The sequence below is a fragment of the Sus scrofa genome, chromosome 10 (genome assembly GCF_054392235.1).
Source record: "Sus scrofa isolate SSC_HxYL_T2T_F1_AM1 chromosome 10, Sscrofa_HxYL_maternal_Yorkshire_Landrace_v2.0, whole genome shotgun sequence".
NCBI lineage: Eukaryota > Metazoa > Chordata > Mammalia > Artiodactyla > Suidae > Sus > Sus scrofa.
Window position 1 is genome coordinate 68,205,150 of NC_139392.1, and position 21,561 is coordinate 68,226,710.

Here is a 21,561-nt window from a genome sequence, read left to right on the forward strand (position 1 = left end):
CACAAGGTTGTTTTGCTGTTGTTGTTGTTTTGTCTTTTTGCCTTTTCTAGGACTGCTCCCTCGGTATATGGAGGTTCCCAGGCTAGGGGTTGAATCGGAGCTGTTGCCTCCGGCCTACGCCAGAGCCACAGCCACGCCAGATCTGAGCCACGTCTGTGACCCACACCACAGCTCACGGCAACGCCAGATCCTTAACCCACTGAGCAAGGCCAGGGATTGAACCCGCAACCTCATGGTTCCTAGTCAGATTCGTTAACCACTGAGCCACGACAGGAACTCCAAGATTGTTAATCAACCATAGTTCAATTAAATAGAAAAGTTGGAGTGAATGATCTCCAAGGCCCCTTTCAGGTCCTCTTTCTAAGATTCTCCCAATCCTGCTGTGACCCATTGGACAAATAAGCAGCTTTCTACAGAAAGGCACTAACATATCCTCGATTTCCCTTGACTAGTATTCGGCTCACTAGTAGCCACAGAAACGAAGGACTTGGACACCAGCAAACAAACTCTGAACACTACCTGTAATGTGCGTCCAGAGACAAACCAATGTGTGTTCTGAACTGAGGGGATTTTGTTTGGACAATTTCTAAGCAATGCCTTGAAAATAACCACTCAGCCAAGACTCTGCAACTCTGCAAAACATTTACATCCATCATTTAGCTGTAAAAATTTCTAAGCAGTGCCCTGCAAATAATCACCATTTCAAATACTAAAAAAAAAAAAAAACCACCAAGGATTTCCTGTCGCAGTGTAGCGGCAGCAAATCCCACTAGGAACCATGAGGTTGCAGGTTCGATCCCTGGCCTTGCTCAGTGGGTTAAGGATCTGGCATTGCCGTGAGCTGTGGTGTAGGTCAGCAGCTGTAGCTCCAGTTAGACCCCTAGCCTGGGAACCTCCTTATGCCACGGGTGCAGCTGTAAAAAGCAAAAAAAAAAAAAAAAAGAAAAAAACAAACAAACAAAAAAACACACAGAATTTCTCAAAAACCTGAGTTGGTTGCTTCAAGGCCATCAGTTAGCATGAAGGCCTAAGAGTTTCCACCTGAATGTGCTTCACTGAGGACTGTAAGACAGAGAAAGGGCCTGATCTGGGGCCACCCCACCCCCAAATTAGAGTGGATGCATCCAGGTAATCAAACCCACCCCTTACTCCATCGCTGATTTAAAACACCGATGGCCTGAGGATTATAATTGGGAGATGGCTCTCTACCTTCAGGAGAAGGCCAAGGATCCAAGGACTGGAAGAATGCTAATAAAATCATTATCCATTCATTTACTCAATGCCAAATCCTTAACTCCCTGAGCGAGGGCAGCAATGGAACCCATACCCTCACAGACACTATGTCAGGTTCTTAACCCCCTGAACCTCAATGCAAACTCCTATACGAACTCTTCTATTAAGATATTTTAGGAGTTCCTTTCATGGCTCGGTGGTTAACAAATCCGACTAGCATCCATGAGGACTCGGGTTCAATTCCTGGCCTTGCTCATTGTGTTAAGGATCCAGCGTTGCCGTGAGCTGTGGTGTAGGTCGCAGATGTGGCTTGGATCCCAAATTGCTGTGGCTGTGGCGTAGGCCAGCGGCTACAGCTCTGATTTGCCCCCTAGCCTGGGAATCTCCATGTGCCGCAGGTGCGGCCCTAAAAAGAAAAAAAAAAAAGATATTTGAAACATTTTTAAGTGGTATTTTTTCTTCTTTGTAATTAGAGGTGAGGAGGAAAATTTCACTCCTATCATGATGCAGCTGTCTTTTCACACCATCAGTAAGGTTTTCTGTGCCTCCTGCCAACACAAATCCAGTTGGGTTTGGTTGATTTTGCTGACGGCCCTCCGGCCTCCCACTCACCCACAGCATCCTGGGGGGAGCCCGTGGGCGCCCAGACACACCCTGGGAAAGCAGGGGTTGTGGAAAAGTGGTTTCCAGCTCTGCTCCGAACGCTTCTCAGATTCAGCGCTCCTCAGCAAAGGGACGTTTCCAGAAGTTCCAAACGGCTTACGGAAAGTTTTATTTTGTTTTTTAACAATTACCAAGGAAAAGAAAAATAAATCAGTCTGAGTGAAAGCAGAAATCCCTACTCTCTGACATACACGCAAACCAAACAGTGAAATATAGGCACGTTCTTACAGGCGTGACAGACCAGCACCAGAGTCGTTCAACGTCCAGAGTTGGCAGAATTGGCCTGGTGGAGGTTTTTCTTAGCTCTGCACAATCCCCCACGCCTGTTCCTCATTGAATAAACTTGTTCAAGAATTAAGGTCTTGAAATTAAAATATATAGATCCCGAGGGGCAACTTTCAAATTACCTAGGCAGAGTGTTACACAACTACTGGTTTTCAACAAGCCAAGCTTCGGCTGCTCATGGCCAGCCCTCTGTGACTGGTGTGGCTCAGGCCCATTAATGGTGGGGTGCACCTGAGATGCCTTTAGCTGTTAATGCAACACCCCCAATTATTGTTAATGACCATTATGTATAGTCTGGGGACAACACAGGAAGGAGACTCACTAAAATCTCTTGCAGAAAACTTCTTTGTTCATCTATTATTGCAAAAGTTCAGGGTGTGAGTGTGTTTCAATTGGGAAGATTCCCTAACTTCCCAGCCCTAAAGGTTTCTCCCAAGTCATACCTGAAACACCAATTCTCATGGAAGCACCCATCAATTCAAAAACAGGTCTACAGAATAACTTAATATTTGCTTTGAGACATCCTAAAGACTAGCCATGTGCTGATGATATTTGGCTGCAGAATAACAGATCTGAGTTGGGGTCTGGAGGTGAGTTTCGGAAGAACTGGACTGGGTGGGCCAAGGTGGGGGTTCACCAGATGAGGGAGTCATCCTTTTTTTTTTTTTTTCTTTTTATGGCTATGGAAGTTCCCAGGCTAAGGGCTGAATCGAAGCTGCAGCTGAGGGCACAGCCACAGCCACAGCAGTGCCAGATCCAAGCCGCATCTGTGACCTACACCGCCGCAATGCTGGATCCTTTCCCCACTGAGCGAGGCCAGGGATCGAACCTGCATCCTCATGGGTACCAGTCGGTTTCTTAGCCTGCTGAGCCACAGCAGGAACTCCGAGTGAGTCATTTCACTTTATTCCCAGACCTGGATGAAACCAGGCAGCTGAGGATGCAGCTGGGGCCTCACGTCAGCTCAGGGATGGACAGAGGTGGAGGTTCTCCAGATGGGCCTCTAGGCTTCGGAGGGGAAGGTATCAATGGCCCACCTTACTGCATGGCTCTGAGCCTGCCTTCCAGATAGGACAGACACAGAGAGGGCCTCTTCCTGAAACACTCTGGTCTGTGGGTGAAAGAGGCAGGGAGTTCCCATTGTGGCTTAGCGGTAATGAACCTGACTACGATCCAGAAGGAGGTGGGTTCAATCCCTGGCCCCACCCCGTGGGTTAAGGATCTGGCGTTGCTGTGATCTATGCTGTGAACATGGCTTGGATCTCCTGTTGCTGTGGCTGTGGTGTAGCCTGGCAGCGGCAGCTCCGATTCAACCCCGAGCCTGGGAGCGTCCATATGCAGCAAGTACAGCCCTAAAAATATAACAAGAAAAAAGAGAAAAAGAAGGGAAGGAAGGGAGGAATAAAGAAAGATGCAGCTTGCCCTGGATGCTAAACATCCACGTGCCACCTAGACAAAGGACCTAGAGCAGAATGGAGCATCCTGAGAAGCAAGTCTCCAGATTTACATTTGAGGAAACTGCCCCTTGGAACATGGACTATTTCCCACATCCTGCTTTCCCCTAAGGTAATGGGACATTTGGATGCAAAGGGAGACAGAGAGGAAAACTGCTTGGCTTGATATGCGGGAAAAGCTAAGAATATTATGGACAGTGCACGAAGGTGTCTGGGCTTTTAAGTGGGCCAGCTAGATAAGACAACTGCTCAAAATGGGATTAAATATAATTTTTTTTTTTTGGCTGCACCCACAGCATATGGATGTTTCTGCGGGCAGGGTCTGAATTCGAGCCACAGCTGCAACAACACTGGATCCTTTAACCCAATGTGCTGGGCCAGGGATAGAACCCAGACCTTTGCAGGGACCCGAGCCGCTGCAGTCGGATTCTTAACCCACTACACCACAGCAGGAACTCCCTGGGATGAAACATTTTTTTTAAGTTCAAAATGAATGCTAGATTTATTAAAAGTTGAATGAATTTATTAAAAGCTTTAGGAACACTGGGTTTAGGGGGGGTTTTTTGTTTGTTTGTTTTAAATGTTCTCACTGTGATAAGCAAGCATTCCTTTGCTCATATAGTCCACCAGAATCATGAAGGCCCTGTGGCCCAGCCACACCCACTGGGACCCTCTGGGGTGGCAGGAACAGCTTCCTTCTGCCCCAGGGCAGACCCCACAGCCAGTTCAGGGAGGCCCAGGTAAGAAAGCGGTCCTTGGGGATTTCATTCCAAATGAGCCCCGCTGAACTCGGGTCAGTGCTGCCCAGGGAAGGCGGTCAGCTGGAGCCCAGGGCGAAGCTGGAGGCAGCGAGGACTCCACGTGCAGGGTCTGGGAGGAGGAGCCATGGTCAAGGGCTGTCCCTGCCCAGGCAGTGACCGCCTTCTGCGTTCCCCTGTCCCAGGCCCTGGAACTGATTAGCAGGACTGAGTGATTTACCCCTCGGACCACCTCCGTAGCAGGTGGGGTGGAGAAAGTCCGGACTGAGACAAAGAAAAGCCTCCATTTTCGCTCCATGAAGGCAGCACTTAGGTGAAAGGAGGACTTTTTTTTTTCTTTTTAAAGCCTTCTTTGAAATGAAAGCTGGGAGGGCCCAACTTCAGCCTTTTTGTTGGCCGCCTTTGTGCTCCCACCCCTACAATTAGGGGGAGGCCACGCTGCTTCCTGAAACCAGATCTGCAGTCCAGCCCCGAGCCCCCGGGGCGGGACACCTCTGCCACCGTGGCCTGGTCGCAGGGGCAGGACAGCCCACCGAGGCAGTGAAGGGGGGATGAGGTGCTGGCTCGGCCTCAACCCAGGAAGCCCCTGCTCCTGCAGCCCGACGGCCCTGAGAGAGTGGTGCAGCCTGGGCTCCCTGGCCACATGCAGAAGGCTGCTGAGACAGTGTGAGGAAGAGCCACAGGAGGGGGCTCTTAATCCAGCCGGGGGAGGGATCAGGGCCATCAGCTACCCCCGGGGTCCTGAACAGCAGCCGAGAGTCTGTCTTCCCTCTTACAATGGGATTAGTAAGTAACTTGGAGGGAAAATAACTGTTTGCAAATGTACGGATGGCCCGTCTTTTCCAGGCTTCGCCCTGACGGGTGTTTTAGGGGATGGTCAGATGTGATGGCTCCCAGCCAGCGCCAGCTCCCTGCCCTGTCCACTCAGTGGTGTCAGCTGCCACCCGCATCTTTAACACTGCCGGGAGGGACCCAAATGCTGACATCTGCTCCCAGGGTCTGGGCTTAAGTGCTTTCCCAGAGTCAACGGACTCTACCTGGAACGTCCTTTGGAAAATGCTTGATGTTTCTAGAGCGGGGCATTTGCTCATTTAGGAAAAAGTGAGGAAGAGAAAGTGGGGGCCTGGATCACCGCACCAGGTCTTTCATGCCCCAGGCTTCCCACTCTCAGCCTCCTCGTTCCCTCCACCCCTGCCTGTATGGCCTTGGTCCCTGGCGGCCCAGGTCCTACAGGAGGAAGCACAGCGGTGACCCAGCAATGGGATGATCTGACAGCTCCAGCTTTTGCTCCAAAGGAACCTAGTTCCGGGCTCTTAAAGGAACACACTTCGCTTTATGTTCTCCATAACAACCCAACGGCAGAAGAGCAGTAAAATGTTTTTAGGGTTTCACTCGAGGCCATGATGCTGGCATGCAACAGGATGCGTTCAGTTCAGTTACTTAAAGGACGAGCAGGAGTTCCTATGGTGGCTCAGCTGGTTAAGAATCCAACTAGTATCCCCGAGGATGCAGGTTCAATCCCTGGCCCTGCTCAGTGGGTGAAGGATCCAGTAGTCCTGAGCTGCAGCATAGGCTGTAGACATGGCTCAGATCCTGCATTGCTGTGGCTCTGGTGCAGGCCAGCGGCTACAGCTCCAATTCGACCCCTAGCCTGGGAACTTCCACATGCCACTGGTACAGCCCTAAAAAAAGGAAGAGCTTAAAAAAGAAAAAAATGCAAAGTTTCTGGCAGACGCAGAGCAGAGGGCGGGAGGTTCGGGGAGGGGAAGGAAATAGGCACTTGGGGCCCCTCTCCTGCATCCGTCCATTCTGCTCCTTGGTGGGACCCAATGGGGCCCTGACCTTGGAGGCCTGGTTTGATCATCATTTCTCAACTGTTCCTTGGGAGACAGAGGTAAGCGTGCCTTCAGAGGAATGGCTGAGCAGAAATAACTGGACGCAGCCCCAGAGCCACAAGAAAAACTTAAGGAGCGTGTGTGCAGAGAGGTGGAAGCCGATGGCCCAGAGCCCCTCCCCGCCCCTGGGCTTATCTCCTTCCCAGGGACAGGACCTCACAGAGCAGAGAGCTCACGATGTGCCTACAGAGAGAGGGAAAACCCACTCTTCCATTCTTTTGGTTTTGTTTTTGTTTTTTGTTTTTGTCTTTTTAGGGCCACACCCATGGCCTATGGAAGTTCCCAGACTAGGGGTCAGATCAGAGGTGCAGCTGCTGGCCACAGCCACAGCCATAGCATGCCAGATCCTTTAACCCACTGAGCGAGGACAGGGATAGGACCTGCAGTATCAGCTAATACTGGTCGGCTGCTTAACCCAGAGCCACACGGGAACTCCAAGCCACTCTTTCTAAGTCAAGTCATTTATCATGGACTGTCAATGGAGCTGCATCTCCCCACGGGCTCCTTGGGCCCCTGCCACCTCTGTCCCGCCATGTGTGACTTCCGAGAGGGTCACAGCAGGGTCCCCTAGGTTGCATCACTTTCTCCATTGAGGGGCACCCTCTGCAGCTGCAATGGGAGCTGAGAATGGGCACGTGGCCCCAGAACCTGGTCACGCTATTTTCTTCTCTCTGGGTCCCCAACCCCACGACCATACAGTATTGTCCACTTGACATCCCTCAGAGTCCAGCTTGGATTTTCTAGAACTGACACGTTGACAGATTGTTTGAGATGTCAAGGACCAACCTGCAGTATTTTTTGCTCTTTTTTTCTCTTTTTACAGCTGCAACTGCAGCATCTGGAGGTTCCTGGGCCAAGGGGTGAGTTGGACCTGTGGCTCCTGGCCTACATCACAGCCACAGCCACCCTGTTACATGGCAGCTTGTGGCAATGCTGGATCCTTAACCCACTGAGTGAGGCCAGGGATTGAACCTGCATCCTCCTGGACACTCTGTCAGGCTCTTAACTCACTGAGCCACAACAGCACCTCCTAACCTACAGTGGTTTCACTTGCGTTTCCACTGGACTAGAAATTCGCCTCAGACGAAAACCCTTCAAATGCAGCTCCTTGGGGCCCAGACCTGCAGCGTGCTGGGTGACCATCCAAGAACTTAACTCGCCATAGACCACCCTCTGGCCCAAATTACAGGAGTTCCACATATAGCATCCAAAGACCCCTTCCCACCCCCGCCGAAAGTCTCTCCCCATCACAGTTCTGGCTCAAGGTCCCACAGTGCATTTCCTAGGGCAGGTCCAGGTGCATCTTGGCGTTTCTTCTGGGAACAGCAACTCAAGTCAGGTTCCTCTTGTTCTGAAGACCTGTGAGGCAGAGAAAGAGCTCTGTGACCCCCACACTCAACAACAATGGGATAACAGGATAGGGAAGTGGCTGGTAACATCCTCCATCCAAAGCAGGGAGGAAAGAAAAGCTTTATCGGCAATTGGTCCATAGCAATTTGGAAATCCAGCCAGGCACACGTCTCCCTTTCCCTGATTTAGAGCCAAGTCCTGCTCTGGGGGGTGGGGGTGGTGGGGAGGCTTCCAGCAGCTTTTCATCAGAAGCTTTTGGGGCAATTCCCTGAAAATTCTTAAAAGCCCTACTGTCTAACAGAAAGTCTACAAGGCCAGACTTGAGGACTCTTCCACGTCCTACAAGGTACATCCTTACATTGTTCCGAAGTCTGAAAAGAAGTCTGAGAGTCACACCTTGCGATGGTCATCTCGAGTGTGACCCTGGCTTTGTCTGTGTCCTGGGCCCATTTCTCACAATGAGGCCTTTTGCTGGCAGACAATGGCAATGAGACGGGTTCAGGAGTTCCCATCGTGGTGCAGTGGTTAACAAATCCGACTAGGAGCCATGAGGTTGTGGGTTCAATCCCTGGCCTTGCTCAGTGGGTTAAGGATCTGGCATTGCTGTGAGCTGTGGTGCAGGTTGCAGATGTGGCTCGGATCCCGCATTGCTGTGGCTGTGGTGTAGGCCGGCAGCTACAGCTCCGATTCGACCCCTAGCCTGGGAACCTCCATATGCCGCAGGAAGCAGCCCTAGAAAAGGCAAAAAGACAAAACTAAACAAAAAGATACAGGTTCATTATCAAACCCAGAAAACTCTTTATATTTCCTTAGTCCAGCCTTCCCTTTACTTCTTCACATAGCTTCTCACAGGCAGCTCCAAGAAGCCAGGGGTTGTGAGTTCAGTATATCTCCTTCCTTTTCTCCCTCTTTCCAAGGGTGACAATGCGTCCCAACTTCCTGTCCCCCCTCCACTCACATTTTCCTCACTGTCCTCCAAGTTGTCACCAAGTCTCTCTGAGGTCCCTCTAGCTTTTATTAACAATCTTTCAAGGTCCTCCCAACATTTGTCCCAAAGCCAAGATCATGTGTTAGTTTTTGCCTAGGGCAGCAGCCCACTTCCAGGTACCAAATTTTGCTCTGGTTAGCTACGGCGGTGTAACAAACCAAATGGAGTGGTTTAAAACAACAATCATTTTTTATTGCTTTTCACAGTTTGGTGGATCCAAAACATGGATAGAGCCCACTGGGTGGTGCGATGAGGCCAGTGAGATGCTGACTTTGAAAGCTGCCACACTGAGCCGGGGCAGCTTCGTCAGAACATCTGCTGGGGCCTGGAGGCAGCCTTCCCAGGGGGACCCGAGGCCCCGGGAGATGTCAGAGTGCACCAGGGTGGGGACAGCCACTGTCCCTGACTCTAATCGACCCCGGTGCAGGCAGCCTGTGGGGGGTGTCCACCGAGACCCACCCCCAACACCCAGGGCAGCACACGCCACTCCGACTCACACAGCAACTCTGTCTACCCAGACAAGGATAGACCCAAGGGACAAGGATAGACCCAAGCAAGACCTTCTGGAATCTTAGCCCTTGAAGAGCTAGATCCAAAGCCCTAGACGCCTCCTCTCTAGGACAGCTATTCCTGGGGTATGTCCATCTATAACCTTGTGTCCTCGCGTGTCCGTCCCATACAGCATCAGTCAACGTTTAATTCAGAACTCAGAACCTACATATGGCTTTATGTCGATTTTTTTTTTTTTTTGCCTTTTTTTTAGGGCTGTACCTGTGGCATTTGGAGGTTCCCAGGCTAGGGGTCTAATCGGAGCTACAGCTGCCGGCCTACACCACAGTCACAGTAATGCCAGATCCGAGCCGAATCTGTGACCTACACCACAGCTCACAGCAACACCGGATCCTTAACCCACTGAGCAAGGCCAGGGGTTGAACCTGCAACCTCATGGTTTCTAGTTGGATTCATTTCCACTGTGCCACGACGGGAACTCCTATGCTGACTTTTTTTTTTTAACGTCAGATACTGACATTTAGAAATAAAGAATTTCCCGGAGTTCCCATGTGGCTCAGCTGGTTAAGAACCCGTCTAGTAGCCATGAGGATGTGGGTTCGTTCCCTGGCCTGGCTCAGTGAGTTAAGGATCTGCTGTTGCTGCAAGCTGCCACATAGATGATAGATGTGGCTCAGATCTGGCTATAGCATAGGGCAGCAGCTGCAGCTCCAATTTGACCCCGAGTCCAGGAAATTCCATATGCTGTGAGTACATCCCTAAAAGGAAAAAAAAGAGAGAGAAATTCCACCCACCACCGCAGGCCTGTATTCACACTTAAAAGATAAGGCACAACAACTGAGGGAATGAAAGTGGGTGTTGGCCTCAAACATCAGACTGGCCTGTGGTCCAGTTCTGGCTACTTCTCCCGGGGCTGGGTGACATTGGGTAGTGATGTCACTGCTTTGGCCTCAGTTTCTACATCTGCAAAATGAGACCTAGGCTGGACCATCTCTTAGGTGCCCTCCAGGCTCAAGTTCAATGGTCTCCCACCAGGGGCACTGGCTCCAGCGCCTCCTCTGGTGGGCAAGGGAACTGCTCCATCATCCTCCCTTAAGAAAACTCAGTGAGTTTCTTTTTTTCTTTTTTCCACCATGGCTGCACCCATGGCATATGGAAGTTCCCAGGCCAGGGACTGAACCCAAGCTGGAGCTGCAACCTACAGCACAGCTGCAGCAATGCCGGATCCTTAACTCATTGGCTGGGCCCGGGGTTGAACCCACGCCTCCACCTAGATAAGCTGGATCGTTAACCCACCATGCCCCACAGGGAACTCTACCTCAGTGGGTTTTGAGGTTCCCTGTGGCAACCTGTCATCCCTAAAGGCTGCCTGCTCTGGCAGAAAGCAGCACAGGGAGACCAGCTGGGGATCCTGGAGGGGTGGTATCTAGTTGGGAGAAATTTCTTGCCAACTGGCTGTGGCCAGCCCACAGCATCAAGAGCTTCAGAAAAGCAAGGCCTGCTGAGTTAGAATTTGGAGATATCAGCTGGGCAAATGCCAGAGAGTGGACCCTGGCCTTGAGAGCCACAAAGTGGGGTATTCAGGTATAGCACAGACTCCAGGCATCCATCTCTAGGAGCAGACTGGCCATTTGGCACAGAGATGCAAGCCTGGGTCCTGCCAAAACACAGCACCTAAATCATGGTGTGGCCCGAAAGGGGGCCATCCATGCAGAAAGAGACAGGGGTGGGGGGTGGGGGCTGCCCTGGTCCCGAGTCTTAGTCCATTTCCCTGCAGACAGTCTGCACGGCTCTTGTTATCGGTTTCCAGCTCCATGCTCACGTCTCAAAAATTGTGTTCACTGATCTCCAGCAACGCTCTAACCACTGTGCAGAACATCTGGCCTGCAGCTGCCTCCGCCCGATAGAGATTTTTGCCATAGTTGAGGGATGATTCCCCAGCACAGCACATGCAGTACTGACGGGGCTGTGTTCTGCTAGTCAGGAGGATCTGGGGGAACTGGAGATTTCCTGGGCTTTAAGGTTGGGGTGGGATATGCTTCTAACGGGAGGTATTGCCTGTTTTCGGTGCATAAGTTATCAACTGGAAACATTTGTTTATAAACCTCAGCAAGAAGAACTTTGTATAAATGGACCCTCCCACGGCCCCCACAAAAAAAACCTAAGAACTGTGCTGGAAAAGGTCACGAAGCAAATTTCTGGAATGTTCTAAGTGGGAACTAGTTCTTTTTTTGTTTTTTGGCCCCGCCCTCAGCATGCAGGAGTTCTGGGGCCAGGGATCGAACAAATACTGCAGTGACAATGCCAGATCCTGAACTGGCGGAGTCCCAAGGGAACTCCTGGAATGTTCTAGAGCGGAGTCATCTGCTAACAATGAAATTACCTACAGGTGACCGAGCCTCCTCTGCTAGGAAACAAAAGCAGGTCTCTTGTGCTAAAGGATTTTAAAAGCTACACAGAGAGAAGGGAAGTTGGTTTTGACATATCCTTTGTTAGCGTCTTAGCACATCCCAGTGGCTGTTAAGCTCAAAGCCCCGAAAGGTCTGGACAAGGAGCAAATACCTGCCAGGAGCAGAGTGCTTTCCAGAGCATGTCCCCTATGAGATTTCCTCTCAGACTTGCCCAAGGCGTCCAGGGGGCAGAGGTGAGGCTCCCAATCAGCACCTCCAGGCGGCCCAGGCTTTCTGGAGCTGCCTCTTCCCAGGTGTCAGACCTGCATTGAGGCCTGAAGGTGCTCCCAGCCTCCTCGTCATCCCTCGCCCCTTCACACTCACAGCTTTCCCCTAGGGAGCCTTCCGACTCCCTCTGGCCTTTGCTTCCCAGAGAACCTGGCCCAGGAGCGGGTTTGGGGTCCCTTCTGCATTCTGTCTGCAGCAGCGGGGGTGGGGGGGCAGGCCTGTCAGAAGCAGCTCAGCAGGGCTCAGTCTGACCTGCTCTTTCTGAGGGGCCTATTAGGCAGCTGGATCAGCTCCTAATCACCCTCTGGCCCTGGGGGGTGGAGGGTGAGGAGGGGGGTGAAGGGGGAGGGAGGAGGGGTGGGGAGGGGGAGGGAGGGGGGTGAGGAGGGGTGGAGGGAGGGGGGTGAGGAGGGGTGGGGGGAGGTAAGGAGAGGGGAGGGGAGAATGCTGCCTTCCCACTGTCTTGGCTGTCACCTCAGAATGAACAATGGCTGACAATCACTGGGCATGTAGCACAAGTGCCTGGTGCGGTGCTGAGCGGGCTATGACCATTCTCATATCCAATCTTCATAAAAGCCCCACTTAGCAAACAAGGACCTGGACTCAGGGTCCCCGGGAAAGTGTCACCCAGCAAAGCCGCAGGGCAGGGGCCCCGTGAGCTGTCCGGGCGTCAGGATATCTCTGACGACCCAGGCCATCAATCCTGGGCTCCGCAGTACAGGCATCTGCAAGGGCGGGTCTGATCGCTAAGGGTCCCCTTTTAAGTAACAGGCCTGGCACGCCAGCCACAGGAGGGAGCTGGAGGAGGGAGCAGGGCCTGGCCCCCTGACAGTCCCATCCCCTCCAGCCTGGTGAGAAGAAACCCCACCCCACTACTCTGCTTCCCAGGCACTGGGCAGCCACAGCTTCCTCCTATTGCAATAATAATAATAATAAATAACGTTTTCTTCTCTTTTGAGTGCCATAGGCACCCACTCTGGGCGCCACTGGCCCCGGAAGCCACTGGGAAACTCATAGGCTGGAGCCCGAGCACTTCAGCGGCGCCATCCTCCGCCGGAAGAAAGCTGGCTTGTTCCAGAAGCACAAAGGCTGGGCGCTGGGCGGGCGACGGGCCGTGAATGCTAATGGGCCGGGCGCTGGGAGCCTCCGGAGGGAGGGAGGGAGGCCCTGGACCGGATGCCCCCAGCGGCGGGACCACTCCACCCCCCACCCCATCAAGCCGGCGCGGGGGCGCCTGTGCCCGTCACGTGGGGACCTAGGCGAGCATCTGTTGCAGGCGGCGCGACGTCTAAACATCCGCGCAAACTTGGACCAACAGGTCCTGCCGAAATGTGCTAACCATCTGCTTTCCCTTAGCCGGTTTTTGAGCAAATTGTGTTTATTATGTTAATTTATTTGACTGTCAACAACACGGAATGACACAGTTGCTGCTAAACAACATCATTATCTATCTCATTCTGGCATATCACCAGGCATTTTTTTTTTGTCAATGCAACAGGAAGAAATACATATTGAAATGCTGTTGATCTATTTTAAAATTGAGTCCAGGTGGGCTGAGCCTCTGGACCACTCACCGGGTTTACTCTGGGGGAGGCAGCTTCTAGCGGAGGCCCAGAGCTCAAGTGCTTGGCCAGACACCTTCTCAGAAGCTGCTGGGTTGAGGATGGGGCATTGCACGCCTCTGATTTTTCTTGCCAAAACCTCCCTCCGAAAAGGCTCCCATTTTCCAGACGGTCAAGCAGGGGGACAAGGAGGAGTCCTGAATGGAGGAGCAGGCTGGCCATGCGACAGATCTCGTGCTTCCCTGACAACCACCCTACACAGCCAGGCAGGGGTTGGATCTCAGAGTCACTAAGATCATCTGCCCTTCCCCCCTTTTGCGGAGACCAATAAAGGCCATACCTCAGAGACAGAGCCAAGAAGAGGGGTGTTGGGTGGGAGACTGGAGGGAGCGAGAGAGAGCAAGAAGAGGCATCTCAAAATGTTCCCTGCCGGAAATGAACTGGTCCCCCAAGCAGAGCTCTTGCCGGGGCCTGAAGAAGCTGAACGCAGCATCCTGCTGACGCCAGTGGTTCTCCAATTAGGTAATAAGCAACAGGAGGCAAATGCTGTTTCCTGGGAGGAAAACAGTGTAGGGCTTCAGACAGAGACCTGGGCCTCCTGCTGCTGCCGCTGCAGAGGAGAAACAGGGTTTCTTTCATTCAGCTCATGGGCCAGCAAGAGACTTGGTCTGCACAGCCCCGATCCAGGGCCTGCCGGTAACAGCTGGTGGGCCAGCCTCCTTGCAGTTCAGAGGGGAGCTTTGCCCACTGACCCTCGGAAGTGGAGAGGGTCCCAGGTGGAATTGTTACGGCACAAATGACCCGCCTGATGGAGTGATTGGGTAGCCAGGTGGCTTCTGGGTGTCCTCGCAAATATTTGGTTTCAAGGAACGGGGTCCCGTTACACAGCTCAATAGCTGGAGGCTCCAAGGGCTGCAGCAGTAAGCCTTGTCCCCTTCTTGTCCCCCAGCCGTCAGCAGACAGCCCATAAAAAATGCGGGGCTCGTGTTCACACAGGGGGCTGTTGGTTTTATGGGCTGGGGGAAGGGAGGCTGCCCTGGAGTCTCAATTAAACGGGTCTCAGCTGCCAGGGACACAGCAATCATGGAGGGACACCTGGGTCCAGGGGGGCCTACAGGGACTTGATGTTCCGTGGGGGTGCCCTACTCACCCATGAAATGTGCACATTGTCCCTCTCCTGCCTCCCAGAGCCACCAGCTCCCCACCTCCTAGTCCCACCACACAGACGGCCCCTGCCCTTGAAACATGGCCGGCAGTGCTGGGTTCTGCCCTCCTGGACCTCGGGCTGGGCCTCCTCTTTGCTTTCCTCCCTCGGTAGAAGCACACATACCCTTGGGAAAAGGTTACTGGTTCACTCTCAAACAGGTGCCTGAATTATATCTCTTCAAGGGCATTTTCCATTCAGTTGAGGGCCCAGCCTTCAATCCCAGGAATAGGTCTCTTACCATGGAATGCCCTAGTGGATGGCATGAAAGGGGAGCCTCCTGTCCCCTATACTCTAAGCTCTTTTAGGGGAAAGGAGGACTTCAACCCGAGGTGGGGGCTCCTCTGTGAGCCTGACTCTATTCTGGGCCCCCTTGATCTCTAAAGGCAGCTTGTTTAGCATCTTGGAGAAGGATACGAGGAAAGGCTTGGAGGATGCTGGGCACCAGGTGGCGCTATTGCCCAGGACCGTCTAGTTGCCCTCAGAGGGGCGGTGGCGGCGGGGGAGGGGGCCTGGAGCAGCTGGAACTGCACTGGTTAAGAGGGGGTGCAGCCGTGGTGCGGGGGCGCTTCTAGTCGCGAGTTCCTAACTCAGCGGTAACTGGAGGGCGGAGCTTAAAGAATGAGTCGCAAATTCTTCCCCAATCCCTGTCATAAAGCCCTGTGACTCTGATTCCCGGGGTGGGGTGATGGGCTGGGGCCGGACCAAGGACAGACTTCTATTGTGGTCCTTGGGGGTGGGGCAGGACACTGCTCTTTTCAGGTTCAAGCAGAGGGGTCCCAGGAGGTTAACTGGGCACTGTACGTGCGCTCTTTCCAGGAGCGTAAACCCAGCTCCAGAGGCGCCCGGTCCGCGGCTCCCAGGGCGGATCCGAGCGGGTCGCGCGGCGCATCCCCGGGGCGGAGCTGCCCGCGCAGCTGCGCTCCCACCCCCGCCCCCTGGTCTGGAAAAAGCAAAAGCATCTCTAGGTGCTGTGCTTTCTTCACGTAGTGATTACCACGTGTCAGAGAGAAACTGCTGCTTTCTGTATAACCACAGACCACTTCGGAGAACAGGACTGGGGATCAAAAAGGAAAACTACTTCAAAACAAAATGCTGCAGGCTGCCTTTTTCCTCCTCCCTTTCTCTCTCATTTTTTTTTTTTTCCGGGGCGGGGGTGGGGGTGGGAGGAAGGATTAAAAAAACAAACAAAAAAGTAAGTCCGCATCTTCTCGCAACTGCAGCTGATTTCCTGTGTAAACGAAAACCATGTGATATTCCATAAATGCTTCCAGCTTTAAATGACAGGAAATGAAAACCATCACGGAAAAGGACAACTTCGGAATAAATCCCCAGTGCAGATATCATTACGGCGACATATCAGGGGGACGGTCGTCGGGCCGCCTGCACATCCCCGCAGGTCATTAGAGGGGCTGCTAAAGGGGGCCGGGCGCCGGGGGCAGCTCCCCCCGAAGTGTTCCTTCTGCGGGAGAAATGGGGCGGCGGCGATCACACCCCGGCGCAGCGCCCGGCAACTGGGCTTTCAATTAGGGACCGAGCTGGGAAAAGCAGTCTTTTCTTTCCGCACGCCTCGCCGGGGTCAGGTCACGACCCCTCCACCGTGTTCAATCGGCAGTGCCATCCATATGCATGAAGGCTAATTAACTCTGAAAGGCCCGGCTGGCGGGGCCCTCCCTGCCGCGCAGGGGTGGGGTGGGATGGCGCCCCCCCGAACACTCACGCCCACCCCGTCCTCTCCCGGGAGGCCCAACCTCTGCAGCTGCTCCCGCGCTGGCCGAGTGCACACGTGTGCGCACGGAGCGCGCTACTCCGCCGCGCGGGGCTGGCTGGGCCAGGGAATTAGACGCGTCATTTGTCGCCAGCCTAGCAACACGTGCTGATTTATCCTGATGGCTCCCGCCTGGCCCCAGCGCCCACCGCGGGCCCAAAGTAGGAAAGGGATGCTTTTCAGGTTCAGGGACCAGGACTCTAGCCCCAACCCTCGCTGCCTGTGGGAGGGAGCCTGGGTGAGTCACGCCAGCTCTCTGGGTTCCCTGCCTTTGCTCAGCTCTCACGTGAGGTTGTTGGGCTGGAAAATCAGTTGAGTACCAAAGATAAATCCCGAGAGATCTATGCAGCTGCCACATTTTCCCCAGCTCAGAGTATTTTTCGGTTTCCCAGTTCATGACAAGCCAGGAGGTGCCTCGGTTTCCACGGGGTGGAATCTGGGGTGACCTTTTCTATTTCTTTCTGTATCAGTTGCAACTCTTTGGCTTCAGAGTTTTCAAAAAGACCTTGAACTAGCAAACTAGAGAAAATTTATTTTACTGAGTGTTTGCTTGTGGACCCACAACCTAGGATGCGCCAAGCTCAGTTCCCACTTTCTCCTTCACTCACCTTCTCTTTATTTTTGCTGCTTTGATTTTGTTAGCCCACTGGCTTCCTCTAGGCCTGTTTCACAGTCCACCTGGCACAGGAGACGGACGGTCCCATTCAACAGATGGGCTCAGAGCAGCCGGAGTGAGCTGCAGGGCCTCGTTTCAGACACAAAGTCTCAGATTGGCCCAGCTTGGGTCACGTGCCAGATCCTGGTCCAATCAACTTCAAGGAGTCAGTCCCATGATACAAACATGGCTGCCACAAGCCCACCCCTGTGGATACGGGAGAATGAAGGGGTGGGGGGGACCAGATGTGCAAAAGGTTGTCTTCTGTGCTAAATCAAAGCATGATTTCGACCAGATCACCTTATAATAAAGAAGAGGAGGGGCAGGAGTCCTTATACAGATTTCAGGGGTACCAGGAAAAACATGCCTGCCTTTCTTCAGCATCAAGCAGAAGTTAGGCGAGAAGTCACAGGCCCCACTAAGATTGTAGAGGAGAAGAAGCTGACTTTCTTAGAGGGACTTATGTGGCCTGGGCCTGAGGAAGGGTGGGGACTGCCAGGAGGAGAGGTGACACAGTGCCTCCTGGTCTGATCAGACCTCCTCTCAGATCAGACCACCTGAGGGCAGATCAGGTTGGGAAGTGAAACACTCAGAGCCCTTGGTCATAAAAAATAAAACCTACCTTGACTAGTTCAGCAGAAAATGGATTCATTATGTGTATTAGTCAGGACCGGCTAACCTTATCACAGCACCCAAATCAAAGTGGCTTAATACAATAAGAGGCTTATTTGGAGACACAGTCCTATCAGGGGAGATTCAAGGGCTCAAGCTGCTTTTTTCTAGTGGCTCCACCATTGTCTAGGGACCTTGTGTCTTCCATGGGATGGATTTTCTACTTCCTTCTGGGAGGTAAGAGCACAGAGAATGGCTCTGGGGGTTTTAGGGACCAGGCATGGAAGTGCATCACTTCTGTCCATGTTCCATTAGTCAGAAGGCAGCAGTCATGTGGCCACACACAAAAGCAAGGAAGGCTGGGAAAGGCAGTCCAGCTCTGTGGGTACCCAAGGATGGAGAGAAAATGGGTCTGGTGAGCTTCTAGGCTTTCCCTTCCTCCGACAGGTGGGAGGAAGAGCTGGAACTGAACTTCCAAGAGCATTCCCAAAGCCCAGCCTCAGACTCCAGGAATAGAGAGCGGTGGCCTCTGCACGAGGCACCCAGTGCCCCATACCTGCTTGGTCGCACATGCCACCTCTGCTTGCACTAATGAAACTTCCTGTCCCATTGACCTTGCAATGTCTGGGAAACAGCTGCCACCACTGACAGCCGGATGTCTCTGCCATGGACGAAAACACTTTTAAGGAAGTGGGGAGGTACTAGCAGACCGCTCCCCTCCTCTTCCCTCTTCCTTCCTCCAACGCCCCCCCCCCCCCTTAGGTTATTTACTTCCAAATTCAGGTCTTGCTTGGGAGTATTTGAAGGGTCAAGACTTTCTCCTTCCTTCAGGGAAGGCTGGGAATTCAAGTTCTGACTTTTATTCCGAGAAGGCAGGACTTGTTGTGAGCTTTTCCTGTAAGAAGGAGATAGAGAGTCACAAGTCAAACAGATTTCCACCACTGGGGGAGGGGGGGTGGGGGGGAGCGGGGAGGGGACCCTTCTGGCACTTGCAGCTCTGGCTGGACTTAGATGACATGGCGCTGGGACAGAATTAGGCATTATTTTCAAGCAGTTCCAAAATCAGAAAGGCCAAGAGGCAGAGACATTGGCTCGTGGGGTTGGGAGGAATATTAGAAGCTATCTGTCCTTTAACTTAATGCTGAATCCCTCTCCCCAAATTGCTCTGTGACCACTCAGCCCCACTGAAACAGTCATAGTGATGGGTGACTCAGTACTGCCCTCCAGGGCAGCCGTTTGGATTGCTTTTTCGTTTCTGGAAGGTTGTGTTTGTTTGCTTCTTTTACAGCCACACCTGCAGTATATGGGAGTTCCCAGGCTAGGGGTCAAGTCAGAGCTGCAGCTGAGAACTAAGCCACAGCCACAGCAAAACCGGATCTGAGCTGTATCTGCAACCTACACCACAGCTTATGGCAACTCCAGATCCTTATCCCACTGATTGAGACCAGGGATCAAACCCACATCATCATGGATGCTAGTTGGATTCATTACCACTGAGTCTTGATGGGAATTCCTAGAAGTTTTTTTTTTTTCTTTTTTTTTCCTTTTTAGGGCCTCACCTGTGGCATATGGGGGTTTCCAGGCTAGGAGCCCGAATCGGAGCTATAGCCGCCGGCCTATGCTACAGCCACAGCCACTCCAGATCTGAGCTGCATCTGCGACCTACACCACAGCTCAGGGCATTGCTGGATCCTCAACACACTGAGCGAGGCCAGGGATCGAACCCGCCTCCCCATGGATACTAGCTGGGTTCGTTTCCACTGAGCCTTGACGGGAATTCCAGTTCTTTTGCAGGTGAAGCAGAAATCTGATTTCCAGTTCTGGCTGCAGTTCTGCCCTGTGAAGACACATGGAATAAATCTTCCCCGTGTGCATGTGGCAACTTTTGTGCTCCAACTTCCTGTCCTTTATTTTTTTTAAACTCTTCTCCAGGCTGAACAGCCCTTCTGTCTCCACTTTGTTCTCACTAGGCTCAAGAGAGACTGGTGAGCAGAAGGTCACAGGACATAGACCCATAAGCGGTGTTGTAAATGTCACTACTTCTTACAGTTGTCTCAGAGGGGGGCATAAATATTCCAGGTTCTTTTTTTTTTTTTTTTTTTTTTTGGTTTTTGTTTGTTTTTTTGTTTTTGTCTTTTTAGGGCCACATCTGTGGCCTATGGAAGTTCCCAGGCTAGGGGTCGAATTAGAGCTACAGCTGCTGGCCTACATCACAGCCGCAGCAATGCCAGGTCCAAGCTGTGTCTGCGACCAACACTACAGCTCAGGGCATCGCTGGATCCTTAATGCACGGAGTGAGGCCAGGGATCGAACCCGCTTCCCCATGGATACTAGTTGGGTTCGTTACCGCTGAGCCATGATGGGAACTCCAACGTTCCAGTTTGACTGACAGGCAAACTGAGGTGCTGAGCAATCTGGCACTAGAAGGAAATCAGGCACAGTCCTAATTGCCACCAATGGCCTTCCTACGAGGTCCCAATCAAGGGCCACCTCTCTGTGTGCTGGGTCCCTGGGCCTGCCCAGATTCTCAAGCCCAGGGAGATGCTCTGATGGCCCCACCGTGGGGGCTGTCACTTTGGTACCTTTCAGTATTATTACAAACAGTCCAAGGCACAGACATAAGAGCAAGTCCTCCTGTAACAGTCTCTAAGGACATGACCCTGAGTGTGTAGTACAATGACTTAGGAAGAAAACAAAAATCATTTTTCACCCTGACTTTTTTTTTTTTTTTTTTTTTTTTTTTGCTTTTTAGGGCCGCATTTGTGGCATATGGAAGTTCCCAGGCTAGGGGTCGAACTGGAGCTGCAGCTGCCGGCCTACACCACAGCTACACCAGATCTGAGCTGCGTCTGTGACCTATACCACAGCTCACGGCAACACTGGATCCTTAACCCACTGAGCGAGGCCAGGGATCAAACCTGCAACTTCATGGTTCCTAGTCAGATTCGTTTCCACTGTACCACAACAGGAAGTCCCTCTTTTCTCTTTCTGAAACCTAATGGGTCCCCACAAAAAAGGAAGGAGCTGGTTATTAACAGAACCACTGCTCTGGAAATGATGCTTTAATAGAGAGACATAGTGGGCGGGTTCAGAAGTGGAGGTTTCACAGGATGCCCCAGCCATCCAGATCCTGGCTCCCAGTGATGGTTAATCACCCCCACCTCAATCCTGGATCCTTTGATGTGTTCATCTGTCTCATCCACTGTTCTCATGATTTTGAAAGAAATGGAGGAGTTCCCACTGTGGCGCAGGGGAAATGAATCCACCTAGTCTTCACAAGGATGCAGGTTCCATCCCTGGCCTCGCTCACTGGGTCGGGGATCTGGTGCTGCCGTGAGCTGTGATGAGCTGCCGGCCTACGCCACAGCCACAGCAATGAGGGATCCAAGCTCCATCTGTGACATCTGCGATCTATACCACAGCTCACAGCGATTCCCAAGGGGGCGCTGTGGCTGGGCCCAGGGAGGAGCGGCCTCTCATAGGCCTGGGGACACCGCTGGTGCTGTCCTACCCCAGGAGGGTCTCTCAGGGAAGGGCTCTGTCATGCCCGCCTCAGTGGGGGCTGGGCAGGGAAGCCCAGGCCAGAACAGGAAGTGCAGTTGTAAATGGAGTGAATCTTTTGATTTTACCAGAACCAGATGCATAAAAGCACCAGGATAAAAGGAAGCCAAAGGTTAACAAAACAACTACTGCCATCAGGAACAATGAAGTTTTATGGCCATGCTTGTCAATGGTGCCATTTATGAGTTACAAGTCTGGGCTAGGAGTTCCCATTGTGGCTCAGTGGTTAACGAATCCGACTAGGAACCACGAGGTTGCGGGTTTGATCCCTGGCCTTGCTCAGTGGGTTAAGGATCCGGCATTGCCGTGAGCTGTGGTGTGGGTTGCAGACAGGCTCGTATCTGGCATTGCTGTGGCTCTGGCGTAGGCCGGCGTCTACAGCTCC

At 52.6% G+C, this 21,561-nt stretch overlaps 1 long non-coding RNA gene across 1 annotated transcript; it reads right to left on the minus strand.

Moving 5' to 3' along the window:
* Positions 1–1,981: 1,981 nt before the first annotated feature.
* Positions 1,982–17,080, minus strand: LOC110255684 (uncharacterized). Its single transcript, XR_002336333.2, has 2 exons — positions 16,957–17,080; positions 1,982–7,647 (listed from the first exon to the last, which is right to left on the minus strand). It is a non-coding gene; the product is annotated as an uncharacterized LOC110255684 (long non-coding RNA).
* Between the last annotated feature and the right edge of the window lie 4,481 nt (positions 17,081–21,561).